Genomic DNA, 16491 nt, shown 5'->3' with positions numbered 1-16491 from the left:
GACTCAATCATACCAATAATCATATTAAAAGGAAACAGTATAAACATACCATTAAAAAAAATCAATCTCTGCAGAGACTGTCAAAAATTGCCAATGTCAGGACTTTCCTAAGTGGTCCAGTGGCTAAGACTCTGAGTTTCCAAGGCAGGGTAGCTGGGCTCAACCCCTGATCAGGGACCTAAGATGCCACATGCCACAACTAAGATCCCACGTGCCCATTAAAGAGCCAACATGCCTCAGCGAAGACCCAGTATAGTCAATAATTTGATACTTTAAAAAAATTGCCAATGTCAACTCTATTTCAAGTCATCACTGCAGAGGATTGGGAAAAGTTTTCAATTAACAATAACTGTGCCATGGATAAACCTCATTGACTATACTGCCACTGTGCAAAGATGAAACATAACAATTTTCAAATGCAGAGACTATCAGTTAAAATTTAAAAAGCAAAACCCAGTTATGTGGTGCCTACATGAAACAATTTAATTATGAAGAAACAAATTAACAAAGATAAAAAATAAAAGGACAGAAAAAGATACACTATGCTAACACTAGTCAAAAGAAAGCTACAGTGAACATATTGATATCAAAGTAGAGTTAAGAGCAAAGAATAGTACTTAAAATGAAGATGATCACTTCATAAGGATAAAGGGGTCATTTAATCAAGAGAACATAAAAATCCTAAATATTTATTAACTTAATGGCGGCATTTTAAAATGCATGAAAAAAAATAAAATAAAATAAAATGCATGGAGCGAAAACTGAAAGAACTGCAAAGAGTAACAAACAAATCAATTATGGTTGGAGATTTCAACACCCTTCTTTCAATAAGTGATAGAACAGAAAATCAGCAAGGATATAGTGGATGTGAACATCACTAACCACCAACTTTACTTGACTGACATTTAGAAAATACTCTACCCAAAACATCAAAACACATGATCTTAAGGGCATACAGAATAATCACTAAGACAGGTCATACTCTGGGCCATAAAACAAGAGTTAAATTCAAAAGGACTCAAATCATACAAAGTATGTATGTTCTTTGACTGGAACATAAATTATAAATCAAAACAAAAAGTTCCTTGGAAAATCGCCAAATATTTGGAAACTATATAATGTACTTCTAAATAACCACTGGATCAAAAAAGATATGAAAAGGAAAATTAGAAAAGAATTTTAAACTAATGAAAGCAAAAGCATAACACATCAAAAAAAAAAAGCGCATAACACATCTGTATTTGTAGGATTCTACTAAAATAATAATTAGAGGAATACTTATAATATTAAACATCTACATTAGAACAAAGTTTTCAAATCAATGACCTCAGTTTATACCTTGATAAATTACAAAAAGAGCATATTAAATGCAAAGGAAGAGGAAGGCAAGAAATAATAAAGATAAAAGGAAAAATAATAGAGAAAATGAATTAAACTGAGAACTAGTTCTTTGAGCTCAATGTAATAATTGATTTATGTATTAATAATTTGTAGCTAGACTGATAAAAAGAAAAATAAGAATATGTATATACAATATCAGGAATGGGAATAGTGACATCACTACAGACACTACAAACATTAACAAGATAGAAGGGAATATTATGAATTGTACACCAATAAACTCAACAACTTAGACGATACGCAAAAATTCCTTGAAAGCCACAAACCACCACAGCTCACTCCAGGAAAACAGAAAGTCTGAATAGATGCAGAAAAGTATAGACATTAACTGGTAATTAAAAATCTTCTCACAAAGAGAAGCTCAGACCCAGAGAACCTCGTGAAAAATTCTATCAAATATTTAAAAGAAGAAATAATTCTAACCATCAACAAACTATTTTACAAATAGAGGAAAGGCAACATTCTCCAAGTCATTCTATGAGCCCATGATTATCCTGACAGTGGAGCAATACCAAACATACAACAAGAAATCAAGCAAGGAAGAAAAAGGACTGTCCACCATGATCAACTGGGACTTTTCACAGGAATGCAAAGTTAGTTTAACATTCCAAAATCAATTAATGTAATACTACATATTAATAGAAACAAACCACATGATCATCTCAATAGATACAGAAAAAGCATGTGACAAAATCCAACAACACTAATGGTAAAACTCTCAACAAACTAAGAATAGATAAGAATATCTTCAAACTGATAAAGGAAATACACACACAAAAAAATCAACAGCTAACATTACATTGGGGCTTCCCTGGTGGCTCAGACGGTAAAGAATCCACCTGCAATGTGGGAGGCCTGGGTTCAATCCCTGGGTTGGGAAGATCCCCTGGATGAGGGCATGACAACCCACCCCAGTGTTCTTGCCTGCAGAGTTCCATGGACAGAGAAGCCTGGTGGGTTTATGGGGTCACAACTAAGCACAGCATAGTACAACATTACACTGAATGATGAATGACCAAATTATTTCTCTTGTAAGTCAGAAACAAGACAAAGATTCCACTCTTATCACTTCTATTCAACAATACACAGAAGGTTTTAAAAGGTGCAGTAAGAAAAAAAGGCAGAGTAAATTAAGGGCCCAAACTAGAAAGAAAGAGATACAAAGGAAGAGGTTTTTATGTGCAGATGACAGAATCCTGTATGTAGAAAAGTCAATGGAATCCACAAAACGCTCCTGGAAAGTAATAAACAAGTTCAGCAAGGAGGCAGGACACAAGATCAACACACAAAATTCAATTATGCCTATACACTAGCAATGAACAATAGAAAACTGAGATTACAATAATTCTGTTACTATTATTAAAATAATTGTTACCATCAAAAGAATAAAAACAGGAATAAATTTAATAAAGGATATGCAGAGCTTGTTGGGCTTCCCACATGGCACTTGTGGTAAAGAACCCTCGTGCCAATGCAGCAAACACAAGAGACTTGGATTCAATCCCTGGGTAGGAAAGATCCCCTGGAGAAAAGTATGGCAACCCACTCCAGTATTCTTGCCTGGAGAACTCCATAGACAGAGGAACCTGGCAGGTTCGAGTCCATAAGGTCGAAAAAGCTGGACATGACTGAAGTGATTGAGCACACATGCAGAGCTTATACACTTAAAACTATAATAAATAAAGGATATCTAAATAAACAGAAAGACACTTTATACTTTATGTTCATGAATTAGATGAAAAAAATGTGAAAATTCAGAAGCTAGAACAACCAAGTGCATTCTGGAAAAGAAGAAAATTGGAGGATATATACTGCAACTTGCTATAAAACCACAGTTATTAAGACAGTGTGGTATTGGCACAAAAATAGGTATGTAGGGGGTTCCCTAGTGGCTCAGTGGTGAAGAATCCGCCTGCCAAGACAGGAGACATGGGTTTGATCCTTGGTCTGAGAAGATCCCATATGCCACAGAGCAACTCAGCCCCTGCACCACAACTACTGAGCCTGTGTTCTAGAGCCTGGGAACCACAACTACTGGGCCCATGTACTCAACTACTGAAGCCCACGTGCCTAGAACCCATGCTCCACAACAAAAGAAGCCACCATAATGAGAAACCCAAGCACCATAATAAAGAATACAACTAGCTCACCACAACTAGTGAAAGCCTGTGCAGCAATGAAGACCCAGCACAGCCAAAAATAAATAAATAAATTTTTTAATAGATATGTAAATCAACAGAATGAAATTGAGAGTTCGGAATTCATAATGCTTATGGTTGATTTTTGCCAAGACAAATCAATGCATAAAAGAATAGGCATTCAACAACTGGTGTCAAAACAACTAAAAATACATGCAAAAATGTGAATTTAGACCCTTACCTCACACGACACAAAAGTTAAATCAACATGGATAACACACTGAAATGTTAAGAGCTGAAACAATAAATATCTGAAAAAAACACAGGAGGAAAAGATCTTTGTGATTTGGGTTTGGCAAAATGTTCTCAGATATGATACCAAAGGTACCACCCATAAAAAAAAAAATGGGAAATTGGACTTCATCACAATGTAATGCTTGAGCTTCAAAAAAACACTGTTGATTGAAATGAAGAGAGAAGTCACAGATGAAATGAAAAATTTTGCAAATCAGTCTCTCATAAGGAACTGGTATCCAACATATACAAAGAACTCTTAATATCAAAAAGATAAATAACTCATATAAAAATGAGCAAAAGTTTCAAATAGACATTCCTGCAAAGACAATCAATCGATTAATGGCTGACAAGCACATGAAAAGATGCTCAACATCAGTAGCCCTCTGGAAAATGCAACTCAAAACAAGGAAATGCCACTATTCACTCTCTTAAACAGCTGTAATCAAAAAGACAGAAAATCACAAATGTTGGCTAGGATGTGAAGACCTGGAACATTCAAGCATTTCCTCTCCGGAAAAACGTTGTCAATTCCTTTAAAAGTTAAAATATAAATTCACCATACAACCCAGCAATTTCCCTCCTAGGAGTCTATTCAAGAGAAATGACATTTTATGTCCACACTAAGATATGTACAGGAATGCTTATAACATTATTGACAGCCAGAACATGGAAAAAATACAAATTTCCAACAACTGGTGAATGTATAAACAAAACACTGTATATCCATAAAATGCATTATTAATCAGCAACTGAAAGGAGCACATTAGAATACATGGATAAATCTGAAAATTATTCTAGAAAACCAGACATAAAACCTTGTATACTGTATAATTTCATTCATACAAAATGTCTAGGAAAGTAAAATTTATAAAGACTGAACTTTTGGAGATCATGAAAATGTTCTAAAACTAGACTGTAGTGATTGTACAATTTTATACATTTCTAAAAATCATGGACTTGTACATTTACCATAAATGAACTTTTAAATTTTATTTACTTTTTGGCCAAGCTGGGTCTTTGTGGCTGCTCTCGACCTTTCTCTAATCACAGAAAGCGAGCGTCACTCTCTAGCTAAGGTACATGGGCTCCTCATTGCGGCGGCTTACGTTGTGGAGTACAGGCTCTGCTGTGCTCAGGCTTGAATAGCTGCGGTTCACAAGCCCTAGGGCACGGATTCAATAGTTGTGGTGCATGAGCTTAGTAGCTTCACGGCATGTGGAACCTTCGAGGACCAGAAATTGAAACTTGTATTCCTTGCCTTGGCAGGCAGATCCTTAATCACTGGACCACCAGGGAAGTCCCAATAAATGAATTTTATAATGTGTACAAACATTTTTAAATATGTAAAAACCTTAGTCAAATTTAGGATTTCAAAACTAAAAATAATCTAGTTCAATTTGAAACAACAAAGTTGCAGGATACAACATCAATATACAAAAATCAACTATGTATCTTTATTCATGAAATGAACAACAGGAAAATGAAATACGAAAACAATTCATGGACTTCCCTGGCAGTCCAGCAGTTAAGACTCCACTTAAAGGGGTGTAGGTTCGATCCCTGGTCAGGGAACTAAAATCCTGCATGCTGCGAAGTACAGCCAAACGGTAAAAAAAAAAAAAAAATCATCTAGAGCAAGTATTCTAACAGTTATGTTTTTTATAATTTTATTTATTTATTTGGCTGTGCTGGGTCTTCGCTGCTGTGCAGGCTTTTCTCTAATAATGGCGAGTGGGGGCTACCCTCTAGTTGCAGTGCAGAGGCTTCTCCTTGTGGTGGCTTCTCTTATTGTGGAGCGTGGGCTCTAGGGCGAGCGGGCTTCAGTAGCTGTGGTTCCTAGGCTCTAGAGCACAGCCTCCACAGATGGGGAACACGGGCTTAGTTGCTCCATGGCATGTGGGATCCTCCCAGACCAGGGATCGAATCCATGTCTCCTGCATTGGAAGATGGATTCTTTACCACTGAGCCATCAGGGAAGCCCTCCAACAGTTTTTTAAAGAACAAGATTTTCAATTTATCTGCTGTGGCAAAGTTCAAAGGTCAATGTAGACATTTTTATTTTCTTGACCTAATACTGAGTGAGGCGGAAGGAAACAAACTGCCACTGCTGCCTGCCTTCCTAGAGGAATGAAGGCCGTGCTTTAATCACTCTGGGTCTGGGACACAAATAAGAAAAAAAAAAAAACTTTCAAAAATTGATGAGAGAGACAGTAAGAACAAAGAGAGCTTCTTTGCAAGTCAAGACCGCTGTGTCCCAGTCCTATCTCTGCAACCACGTGGCTGTACACTTTCAAACAGCTTCCTTCACTGTGGTCATCAACATGTGTTCTACAGAGCCCAAAGGATTTCAGACTCAAATGAGCTACACAGAAAGTGGAGCAGATGGTAGAGTTTTGGTTTCCCCTGGTAACTTTTTAATGAGATTTTATTTGGAATTCCCAGATAAATTTAATTAGAAGGGTTTCTCACTTGGAACTCACTTGGAAACCATGGGAGTAAAGGTACTTCAGGCACTTTTCAACAGTTGTAAAAATCTATTAGTGTAAAACCATCTATTCAGCTCATTTTCAAGTCTTTTTGTACTTCTCCAATGGTTATCCTTTCTAAATGTGAATCAGTGCAACTTGAGAGGCTTTTTTCTTTTTAAATAAGGTTAACAACATCAAGAGAAGAGATGATGGTGGTGACGAGGAAGAGATGAAACAAAAATGATAGAATACAGGAGTTTGTTGAAGCTGACTGATGAGAATGCCGTGGTTCACCATATGTTGGACCTATATATAATCTTGAAATTTTCACCATAAATTTTAAAAAATATGGATACAAATATTTTTGGACAAAATAATATAAGAATTGGTAGTTCATTTCCTGTGGTCCTAAGATGGACATATGATAGAAATTTTTTATTTTAACTACACCCATATGTCTTAGCCTGTTCAGGCTACATTAACAGAAATACCATAGACTGGGTAGCTTATTAACAACAGAACTTTATTTCTCCCAGTTCTAGTCTAGTTCTAGACTTGTTGCCAAGTCTTACCAGCACATACAGTATTTGGTGAGGGCCCTCTTTTTAGTTTAGAGACTATCTGTTTGCTGCGTCCTCATGTGGCAGAAAGAAATGAGGGAGCACTCTGGGGTCTCTTTTACAAGGGCACTAATCCCATTCACCAGGGCTTAAGTCCACCTTCATCAAATCACTTCCCAAAGGTCTTACCTCCAAATACCATCAGACTGGGGACTAGATCTCAACGTATGAATTTTGGAGGGACACAAATAGTCCACAGTACTCAAAAGTAAGATTAAAAGCTTCATGAATCAGAAATGAAATAGAAGTTCATATCTAAAAGAATGTTGAATTATTTTGGAATTTCTGAAGAAAAATGGTTTAAAAGCACGCATGTTATGGGTTAAACTGTGCCCCACCCCAAATTCATATGCATAAGTCCTCATGCTCATGATCTTGGATTGGGATTTTACTTGGAAATACATTTCCAGGTATACATTGCTTAGGTCAAGATGAGATCATACTCAAGTCAAGTGGGCCTTAGGAAGCATCATTATGAAAAAAGCTAATGGAAGTGATGGAATTCCAGCTGAGCTATTTCAAATCCTAAAAGGTGATGCTGTAAAAGTGCTGCACTCAATATGTCAGCAAATTTGGAAAACTCAGCAGTGGCCACAGGACTGGAAAAGGTCAGATTTCATTCTAATTCCAAAGAAAAGCAATGCCAAAGAATGTTCAAACTACCACACAATTGCACTCATCTCACATGCTAGCAAAGTAATGCTCAAAATTCTCCAAGACAGGCTTCAACAGTACGTGAACCGTGAAATTCCAGATATTCAAGCTGGATTTAGAAAAGGCAAAGGAAGCAGAGATCAAATTGCCAACATGTGCTGCATCATTGAAAAAGCAAGGGACTTCCAGAAAAACATCTACTTCTGCTTTATTGACTATGCCAAAGCCTTTGACTGTGTGGATCACAACAAACTGTGGAAAATTCTTTGAGAGATGGGAATACCAGACCACCTTATCTGCCTCCTGAGAAATCCATATATAGGTCAAGAAGCAACAGTTAGAAATAGACATCGAACAACAGACTGGTTCCAAATCGGGAAAGGAGTACCTCAAGGCTCTGTGTTGTAACCCTGCTTATTTAACTTATATACAGAGTTCAGTTCAGTTCAATCGTTCAGCTGTGTCCAACTCTTTGCGACCCTACAGACTGCAGCATGCCAGGCCTCCCTGTCCATCACCAACTTCCAGAGTTTACTCAAACTCATGTCTATTGAGTCGGTGAAGCCATCTAACCATCTCATCCTCTGTTGTCCCCTTCTCCTCCTGCCTTCAATCTTTCTCAGCATCAGCGTCTTTTCAAATGAGTCAGCTCTTTGCATCAGGTGGCCAAAGTATTGGAGTTTCAGCTTTATATATACAGAGTACATCATGTGAAATGCCAGGCTGGATGAAGCACAAGCTGGAATTAAGACTTCTGGGAAAAAAATCAATAACCTCAGATACACAGATGACACCATCCTTATGGCAAAAAGTGAACAAGAACTAAAGAATCTCTTGATGAAAGTCAAAGAAGAGAGTGAAAAAGTTGGCTTAAAACTCAACATTCACAAAACTAAGATCATGGCATCAAGTCATGTCACTTCATGGCAAAAAGATGGAAAAACAATGGAAACAGTGCCAGACTCTTTTGGGGGGGCTCCAAAATCACTGCAGATGGTGACTGCAGCCATGAAATTAAAAGATGCTTGCTCCTTGGAAGAAAAGCTATGGTCAACCTAGACAGCATATTAAAAAGCAGAGACATTATTTTGCCAACAAAGGTCCGTCTAGTCAAAGCCAGTATTCATGTATGTATGTGAGAGTTGGACTATAAAGAAAGCTGAGTGCCAAAGAATTGATGCTTTTGAACTGTGGTGTTGGAGAAGACTCTTCAGAGTCCCATGGACTGCAAGGAGATCCAACCAGTCAATCCTAAAGGAAATCAGTCCTGAATATTCACTGAAAGGACTGATGCTGAAGCTGAAATTCCAATCCTTTGGCTGACTGATGCAAAGAACTGACTCACCTGAAAAGACCCTGATGCTAGGAAAGATTGAAGGCAGGAGGAGAAGGGGACAATAGAGGACGAGATGGTTGAATGGCATCACTGACTCAATGGACATGAGTTTGAGCAAGCTCTAGGAGTTGGTGATGGACAGGGAAAAGCCTGGTATGCTGCAGTCCATGGGGTCACAAAGAGTTGAACGTGACTGAGTGACTGAACTGAACTGAGATCATACTGGAGGGGAGGGCAGGCACTTCATGCACCATGACTGATATCCTTCAGTTCAGCCCATTTGAAAAGACATCCTTATGAAGGGGCAAGTATGGACACAGATATACACCCAAGAAGGCCATGTGATGATGAAGGCAGAGACTAGGTGGTATTTCTGCAATCCACCCTGCCAGCAAACCACCAACAGCCAGGAAAGAGGCTGGAACAGATCTTCTCACCATTCTCAGAAGGAAGCATCTGGCCTGCATCTTCATCTCTTGAACTTCTGGCCTCTAGAATCACGAGACAAAATTCTGTGGTCATCCAGCTATAACAGCAGTCCTAGGAAACTTAATACATGTCACATTCCAAAGATTTGAGCAGACCTTATAAAAAGAGTCTGAGCACACTGCACTATCCACATCATAAAAGAAAAGACAAGACATCCAAAGGGACATTCTGCAAGGGCAGGACATCAGGGCAGAGAAAAGTCACATGAAGTAAATGGAGGCTCTGAAAGAACCTGTGAAAGCAGACGATTCCATTTTACTTCAAGGGGGAAAGGGGATCGCTAAGCATTAGCAACTACTAGTCCCACATCACAGAGAAGGCAATGGCAACCCACTCCAGTACTCTTGCCTGGAAAATCCCATGGGCAGAGGAGCCTGGTAGGCTGCAGTCCACGGGGTCGCTAAGAGTCGGACACGACTGAGCGACTTCACTTTCACTTTCATGCATTGGGGAAGGAAATGGCAACCCACTCCAGTGTTCTTGCCTGGAGAATCCCAGGGACAGGGGAGCCTGGTGAGCTGCCATCTATGCTGCTGCTAAGTCGCTTCAGTCGTGTCCGACTCTGTGCGACCCCATAGATGGCAGCCCACCAGGTTCCCCCGTCCCTGGGATTCTCCAGACAAGAACACTGGAGTGGGTTGCCTTTTCCTTCTCCAATGCATGAAAGTGAAAAGTGAAAGTGAATTCGCTCAGTCGTGTCTGACTCTTAGCGACCCCGTGGACTTCAGCCTACCAGGCTCCTCCATCCATGGGACTTTCCAAGCAAGAGTACTGGAGTGGGGTGCCATTGCCTTCTCCGGCTGCCATCTATGGGGTTGCACAGAGTTGGACACGACTGAAACGACTTAGCAGCAGCAGCAGCAGCCCCACATCATGTGTGGTGCTGAGAGAGCTCTTAGGAAATATGATGCATGAATCTCTAAGTTTGAGAGTATACAAAAACGTATCTCCTATGTAGGGAAGTGCATCTCTTAGCATGGAGAGATCTAGCTCCACGAGCTGACTGAAGTTTACCTTAATAACCTGGGGGAAAGGCCAGCGGCTGGACAAGCTACATTTACAGTGCTGGCGAGGGCAAGAATGTATAGATTCCCAGAGGCCAAATTTACAGTAAGCCACACATCAAAATGAGTAACAGGAGTAGATGATAATACATTCTTAAAAATCCACGAATCTATGAGTAACATTATTTCCTTTAAAGGTGAGAGGAAAGAGGAAGCCCTCTTTTACAGAGGAATGCCATCTTGTACTTGTAGAAAGAAGGACAGAACTTGAAAATCAACATATCATAAATACCAAAACAATAATTGATTCAGGTAAAAATTATCAATGGATGCAAAGCCACCAGATAAAAGACTTCAGGGAATAGGATATCTACTCTCAGTTTTAAAATGACACTCCACAGATTAAAGGGGGAAAAGGTACTTTTATAGAGAAATCTGGTGGACATCGCCTTAATCGAAATATCAGTAAAAATGTTTAACCTGAATCTAAGATAATCTCACAAATCTAAGTTGCAAGGTATTCCACAAAGAAACCTGCATAGGTTCTTTAAAAAAGTTATCAATGTTATTTGTTAATTGGTTATCAGTTCAGTCGCTCAGTCGTGTCCGACTCTTTGCGACCCCATGAATCGCAGCACGCCAGGCCTCCCTGTCCATCACCAACTCCCGGAGTTCACTCAGACTCATGTCCATTGAGTCGGTGATGCCATCTAGCCATCTCATCCTCTGTCGTCCCCTTCTCCTCCTGCCCTCAATCCCTCCCAGCATTAGGGTCTTTTCCAACGAGTCAACTCTTCGCATGAGGTAGCCAAAGCACTGGAGTTTCAGCTTTAGCATCAGTCCTTCCAATGAACACCCAGGACTGATCTCCTTTAGAATGGACTGGTTGGATCTCCTTGCAGTCCAAGGGACTCTCAAGAGTCTTCTCCAACACCACAGTTCAAAAGCATCAATTCTTCAGCACTCAGCTTTCTTCACAGTCTAACTCTCACATCCATATATGACCACTGGAAAAACCATAGCCTTGACTAGACGGACCTTTGTTGGCAATAATCCAATACAAAACAAAAAGTTTGAAAAAAATGTTAATGTCATGAAATGCAAAGCAGGCTGAGGAAGATTTCATGAGCAATGAAACATGAGAAACTAACTGAAATTCTCACTGGATCCTGAGTCAGGCAGAAAAACAACTATGAAGGGCATTTATCAAAATTTCTGGGAAAACCTTAGTATGGACTTTAATAGTCACAATAATGTTAAAACCTGTGGGTGTAGGTACTTCCTTGGTGGTCCAATGGTTAAGAATCCACCTTCCAATGTAGGGAACATGGGTTTGATTTCTGGTCAGGGAACTTAAGATCACCACAACTTTTGAGCCTGCACACTGTAACCAGAAAAAGGCCACGTGCTGCAACGAAGACCCAGCACAGCGGGGAAAAAATAATTCTGTGTGATAAATACATTACATATAAGACTATCCTTGATTTTTGGAAATGAAGGGCTTCCCTTGTGGCTCAGAAGTAAAGGATCTGCCTGCCAATGCAGAAGATGTGGGTTTGATCCCTGGGTCAGGGAGGATCCCTTGAAGAAGGAAATCGCAACCCACTCCAGGATTCTTGCCTGGAAAATCCCATGGATGGAGGAGTCTGCAGGCTATAGTCCATGGGGTCGCAAGAGTTGGACACGACTTAGTGACTACACCACCACCATGCAAAAAAAGTAGTAATGGATACAGTAATGTCTGTGTTGTGCTCCTCAATTATTTCAGTTTAGAAAAACTCAGTGTCAGCAAATAGGCAAAATATTAACAGGTAGAAAATTTAGGGGGAAGGGCATATAACTATTCCATTTACTATTCTTTCAACTTTTCTGTGGGCTTGAAGTCTTCCAAAATAAAAACTTAGGAGAAAAGAAAAAACGTATGCTTCCCTTGTGCCACGTGTGAGTCTAGTTTGAAGCACATTCACTGGAACTCTACCTATGGGACAGGTGTCTCAGAGTAAGATGATCCAAGCAGAAGAAGTGTATTCCCAGTTAAGAGCCAAAGCCAGCAACACGGGGGAGAGAGTGTGGCAAAAAGTGAAGTATGAAGAAAACTGCCTCCTTGGGGAAGTGATGGTGGGTTCTATAAGGGCCTCTGAGAGAACACTGAAGTGCAGCACACAAAAGCATGGTTATGTTCATACCACAACACCTGGCTGGATTACAACAGCATCACCCACATTAGACCCTGCTCCTTTCCTCTTTCTTCTTCCTCAACGCTGAAAGCATGTGCCACCAAGAATAAGTGGGAGAATGTGAAGACTAAAAGAACAAACCACCACTACCCTATGTATGGGGAAAGGAGAAATATTTAAATTAGGTTTAAGATTAGAACTGAACTTTCTGTAGCTTAAAGTATACATCAGTTATTGAAAATAAGATAGTCTTTGTATGTACAAATGATGGGCTAGAAAGAGAAGAGAGGAGTTGACTTTGGAAAAATAGGTAAACACAGTAATTAAAATCACACAAATAAAGCAGAGGATTCAGTCCTTTCCAGATACAACAGTGATAAACTCCCAGTAATGAACTGGTGCTGGAGCCAGGAGGAACTCAGGGAGCTGAGAGCGGAAACAAGCACTGGGGTCAAAAACCCAACTCCTTGGAGGAACAAAACCTGTGACAGCTCCTGTGAGGCAGAGAACAAGAATCAGACTCACCCAAAGAGTCAGGGGACTGCATCTTCTGGACAGGAACAGAGGTGAACAAGCTCTAGTCCAGTTTCAAATGAACAGAAAGTACCTACCTGCGACCAAGGGAAGAATTAGAAGTATCTGTGCAAATGACAATCAAACCTCTGTATGCTCACTTGGGACTGAAGGCAATTTCCCTGAAAGATCCTATTGTAAGACTTCTTCGGAGCTGAGGATATAAAATGTCAGGCTGGGCAATTTCAGAAGTGCCTTAGAGGAGAGGATAAGCATGGGAAGAAGGGGGGAAAAAAACACAACACTGAAAGAATACAAGGCAAGTCTATGAGCTCACAGACAAAAGCCTCCAAAGCAAGTTAAGAAATGCGATACTGAGACAGACAGAAGGACCCAAGAAGAGCGAGCAGTTAGAGCTGAGGAAGCTGAAAGGATAACACGATCTAAAAGAGCGTTTAAAGTAAGCATATTAAATGTGCTGAAAGACAGAAAGCAAGGAAAGAATCAATAAAACAAGGAAGGAGCTTATAAAACTTTAACAGTAGATTCTGAGAAATGAGAAATTAAATGAGTCATTCGACATTCAATAGACAGGACACAGTAGACTAAACAGAGTTAAATTATTAAATTAAAAGATAAAAATTAAGAAAACCACCAAGAAGGCACTAGATAAAAAGACATGGTAAACACGAGGCAGGAAATAAACGAACATAGACTGAAAGTTGCAATATACATTTAATGCACCTTTCAGAAGGGAAAAGAGATAACAAAAGAGGGGCAGTAGTAGAGGAGATATGACTATGAACTTTGCAAAAGACATTCATGGGGATTACGCACATTACGCGCTGCACACTAAACATGCAAGATTTACTCCTGCTTTCTCATAAAACCACTCGAAAATGACAGTATAAGGTCTTAAAATCACATTCACTCATAACAAACAAAAAAAAGGCGCAGGAGGGGAGAGAAAACAGTTTGAAGGTAGTGGAGCAGATGAACAAGTGTTCATTGATTAGAAAGACTGAAGAAAGGCAAACCCTCTCTAGGAATAGGGAAAACCTAGAAAAAAGCCAAATCACTCCACAGAACTCAATAAAAGTTACCAATATTTTCTCTCATACCTCAGGATGTTTTTCACTTTCCTGATGACATCCTTTGAGACACAAAAGTTTTCATGTTTGATGAATTTCAACTTATCTATCTTTTGTTTTGTCACATGTGCTTTTGGTATCACACCTAAAACACCATTGCTGAGTCCATGGTCACAAAGATTTGGTCCGTGTTTTCCTCTAGGATTTTCATAGTTCTAGCTATTAACTTTAGGCTTATGATCCATTTGGAGTTCACTGTCTGTATGATGTGAGGCAGGGGTCCAATTTCATTTCTTTGTATGTGGATATCCAGTTATCCTAGCACCATAATGAATTTTTAAAAAACTAGTGTTGATATAACTGCAAAGTCATCTGGAAATGAATAAAACAGACTCATTATTCACACCTAGTAACAAGGCAGTTCTAAGTGGATCTGAGATTCAAATATATATTTTAAGAAAATGAAAGCATAGAGGTGCTAGAAACAAAAATGGCTGAATTCTTCCAAAATGTGGCAGGGGAAAAAACTTTCCTATTAAAATCCAGAAACTACTGAAGAAAGAGAGACAGATTTGCTTATATAAAAATTTAAAACTTATTAAAAGCAAAATAAAAAGACAAATGACAAATTGAAAATGTACTTGCAATTAGTATTACATGAGTTAGTTACAGATATCATGTGTGTGTGTGTGCAAGTGTGCATATCCGACTCTTTGCAACCCCATGGACTGCAGCCTGCCACGCTCCTCTGGCCACGAAATTTTCCAGGTTGCCATTGTCCACATAAAGTTAATATCCTTAATATTCATCAAAAACTTGTTAAAAATAGAAAAGAAAAAGGGACACTACAGGTAAAAAGTCAATTAACAAAAAAATATGCAAGACTAGTAAACATATAAAAATATGCTCACAAAAAGAGAAATCTAAATTAAAACTACACTGACCATATCCATCATTAATCCTGATTATAGTGTTGGTGTCACAGGTGTGTAAGTGCCAAAACTTATCAAACACTTTCAGTTCACTTCAGTTGCTCAGTCGTGTCTGACTCTTTGCGACCCCATAGACTGCAGCATGCCAGAACTCCCTGGCCATCACCAACTCCTGCAGTTTACCCAAACTCATGTCCATTGAGTCAGTGATCTCATCCTTTACATAAATGTATTTTACTGTATGTCAGAGTACATCAGTAAAGCTGTAAGAAAAAATATATATACTTCATCTGCAATGAAGGGGAATATGGCATCATCTAGAAAAATGAAAATGTGTTTACCAAGAAAGAATGCCATAATTGGAGAAAGGAAAAAAAGGAATTAATGCAAGTGAATTTTAAGCATCATACTTGGAACTATTTACTCTTAGCCTGGGGAGGAAGAACTGTGAAGAAATACTGAACTGTACTTAGTAGGCTTGCTTTTGATGGTGATACGAATATAGCAACTCTGAAACTATGTAGCATCTACAGCATGACTGGACGAACATAGAGGTATCCATGCTAAGTCAGGTTTTTCACCAGAAGAGAAGGGAGATGGAAATGAGGAACTTGGGTGGGAGAGAAGAATCCAAGGTACTAGACTGGGGTTAAGAGTATCTGAATGTATTTGTGATTTCAACATTTTGTTGTTTGTTGTTTAGTTGCTAAGTTGTGTCTGACTCTTTGCAACTCCACAGACTGTAGCTTCCCAGGCAAAAATACTGGAGTTGGTTGCCCTTTCCTTCTCCAGAGGATCTTCCCGACCCAGGCGTTGAACACACATCTCTTGCATTGGCAAGCAGATTCTTTACCACTGAGCCACCTAGGAAGCCCTACATATTAGTTTTTTAACTGTCCACTGGTTAGTGACATTTATAGCAGCAACAAACATAAGCAGTACCCAGATCTTGGCTCCTAAACACCATTTTAACTTAAAGGAATCAGGGCTCTTAAATAAATGGCTGATTTCAGGGCTAAGGCAAGGAGAGTGTAAGATGAATATGGAAATTCTTATGCTGAAAAATAAGAAAGTGGTTAAAAAGTGAGAGGACATGCTAAGAGGTACAGGATGCAGTGTATAGGGTCTCAATGGCCAAATGTGGGACGGTTCTTTGGACTTCCCTGGTAGCTCAGTTGGTAAAGAATCTGCCTGCAATGCAGGAGACCCTGGTTCAATTTCTGAGTTGGAAAGATCCCCTGAAGAAATGATAAGCTACTCACCCCAGTATTCACAGGCTTCCCTGGTGACTCGGCTGGTAAAGAATCTGCCTGCAATGCAGGAGACCTGGGTTCAATCCCTGGGTTAGGAAGATCCCTGGGACAGTTCTGA

At 39.4% G+C, this 16491-nt stretch overlaps 1 protein-coding gene and 1 non-coding gene across 4 annotated transcripts in view; both read right to left on the bottom strand.

The window, feature by feature from the left end:
• EPB41L5 (erythrocyte membrane protein band 4.1 like 5) overlaps nucleotides 1–16491 on the bottom strand; it is a 167924-nt gene that overhangs the window by 54458 nt on the left and 96975 nt on the right. The gene's annotated exons all lie outside the window — the stretch shown is intronic.
• LOC113881868 lies at nucleotides 260–397 on the bottom strand. Its single transcript, XR_003508189.1, has one exon. It is a non-coding gene; the product is annotated as a U4 spliceosomal RNA (small nuclear RNA).

Source organism: Bos indicus x Bos taurus, chromosome 2, assembly GCF_003369695.1.
Source record: "Bos indicus x Bos taurus breed Angus x Brahman F1 hybrid chromosome 2, Bos_hybrid_MaternalHap_v2.0, whole genome shotgun sequence".
Lineage (NCBI taxonomy): Eukaryota > Metazoa > Chordata > Mammalia > Artiodactyla > Bovidae > Bos > Bos indicus x Bos taurus.
Note: the sequence above shows the minus strand (reverse complement) of the source record. Positions and strands in the feature narration are given on the sequence as shown.